Genomic DNA, 2,265 nt, shown 5'->3' on the forward strand with positions numbered 1-2,265 from the left:
CCAGGTCAGGGGGCTATCTTTTCAGGAGTGACTGGACATCAGCATTTTTTCATCCTGCCCCAGCTACCTGTTGTTGAGGCTGAGTTTAGTTCTGGGTGAGTGTATCTGAGATGTGGAGGTGCACGTCTTCCGCCCAGCCCCCATTGGTAGGATGGATATCCAACATTGGGCATGGCATTGCTGAGAACACTGGGGCACAGTTCACTCTTACCCCACTTGTGGAATGGGGCTTCCATTCAGAGTGTGGAGGAGGGGAGCTGAGGAGACCTGGGGCTGCTAAACTTGTCCTCCTCTAAGCACTCAGCTCCTAAAGTGGGGGTGTCACTCAGCGAGTGGCATGCTATTGTTCCTGCCAGCAGCAGAGCATTGGCTCAGAGATTTCTCTTGGGGACAGAAGTGGGTAGTAAGGCCGGGTCATGGTCGCTCATGCCTGTAATCCCAGCACTTTGGGAGGCTGAGGTGGGTAGATCACTTGAGGTTAGGAGTTCAAGACCAGCCTGGCCAACATGGTGAAACCCCATCTCTACTAAAAGTACAAAAATTAGCAGGGTGTGGTAGTGCATGCCTGTAATACAAGCTACTGAGGCAGGAGAATCACTTGAACCCAGGAAGCAGAGGTTGTAGTGACCAAGATTGTGCCACTGCACTCCAACCTCCTGGGTGACAGACCGAGATCCTGTCTTGAAAAAAAAAAAGTAGGTAGTAAGAGAGAGAGCTCCAGATCTTTCCCTAAAGGAACATTGTAACAGGTTGTAGAGAAGTTTTAAGTTCAAGCCCAAGAGCATTCTCAAAATACTGGAGGTGATGGTGAAAAGCAATACAGGGGAGATTGATGGACTTTGGAGATACAGGTTAAATTGCAGGCTGGCTAGTTTGCTGCAGAGAAACTGGGGAAAGGGAAACTGGAGAATCCTGCTGGAGTCAGAACAAATCTGAGACACTGACCTCCAGGACTGTTTCTTTAAAGGAGTCACCAGGTTTGATTGGATCCATTTGTGGAACAGTTTACACCCCAGAGCTTTGTTGAAAATACAGTAGTAGACAACTCAGCTGGCAATTACTGGAGCCTAACAGCTGAGTGTGTCAGGGAATGAGTCAGTCAAAGAGAGTCCTGCCACAACCCTTGTTAACCCACGGTGACTGTGGGTACCCAAGGCTGTACCCCCTGAGGAGTGACATCCGAGGCTTCACACTCTGGCAGCAAGAAGGAGGAGATAGACTTCACTAAAATAATCCCTCCAGAGCAAGTAGATACAAAGAGATTTGTATCTATCATACATAAGCAACGTCAGCCTCTTGCTTGGTACCTCGGGAGCCCCCAGGAGGAGTGGGGAAGAGCAGACAGAGGATGGGGAAGGCAGAGAGGAGAGTGAGGAGTCTGGGCTCCCTTTTTTTTTTTTCCCCGTCAACCAAAAAAGAAATGTCAACATTTGTTTGGCACCACTGTGTTCAGAATATCCTTAGGGCTCTGTATAGGTGACAAAAGGAGTATCAGGCCATGGTCATTTCCTTGGGAAGATGCCGTATAGGAAGAGAGGGTGGGAAATCACGAGGGCATTAGTCAGCCTCCGGTACTTTGCTGCTCAAGTTTCAGGAGCTGTTTTTCGAGTTTTGAGGTGTTTTCTCCATGCATCATCAGAAACTGGCCATTCAAGTGAAAGACAGGAATGTCAAATTTATATCTTTCATACCAGGCAGAGTTTTCTGGAAGTGTGACATTCACTTCCTGTAAAATAAACCTGTTTTTATAAGGCTTGAGTACTTCCTTGGCTTCACCACAAAGCGGGCGTGGGTCCTTTGTGAATAAGGTCAGCACAGGCAGAGTTGTCTTAGAGGCAGAGCAGTTAACCAAGAAGACTCCAAGGGAGGATCTGGCAAGTTGCATGCTATTTCCGTGAAACCAGAGCATCTTAATTCTGATCCAGATGATTTCTCCCTTTTGAAATAATTGCAAACAAGATTAAAACTGTATTCATGAACTATTCCAGCTGGCTTTTGGCTTCCTCTGTTGTATACTCCTGAGCTTCAAGCCGCCAACATCTCCGCTTCTGCCCCACACCCAGGCTGGGCTCCCTTTGACCTTTGATTGGCGACATGGAGAGTTAGGGACCCAGAACTGCCTGCAAGTAGCTCATACCCCACCCCCGCCATTTCCCACATTCAGCCTGTCACCAAGTCCTGCCTACTATGTCCCCACAGCTCCCATCAACCTTGCCATCCCCTCTGCATCTGTCCAGAGAAGCAGGGCTGAGATCTAGGTTCTGC

At 48.6% G+C, this 2,265-nt stretch overlaps 1 pseudogene; it reads right to left on the reverse strand.

Annotated features, from left to right (window-relative positions):
* Positions 1-1,561: 1,561 nt before the first annotated feature.
* LOC105512119 lies at positions 1,562-2,043 on the reverse strand (annotated as a pseudogene).
* Positions 2,044-2,265: the final 222 nt, after the last annotated feature.

This window comes from Colobus angolensis, unplaced genomic scaffold (assembly GCF_000951035.1).
Source record: "Colobus angolensis palliatus isolate OR3802 unplaced genomic scaffold, Cang.pa_1.0 Scaffold21, whole genome shotgun sequence".
Taxonomy (NCBI): domain Eukaryota; kingdom Metazoa; phylum Chordata; class Mammalia; order Primates; family Cercopithecidae; genus Colobus; species Colobus angolensis.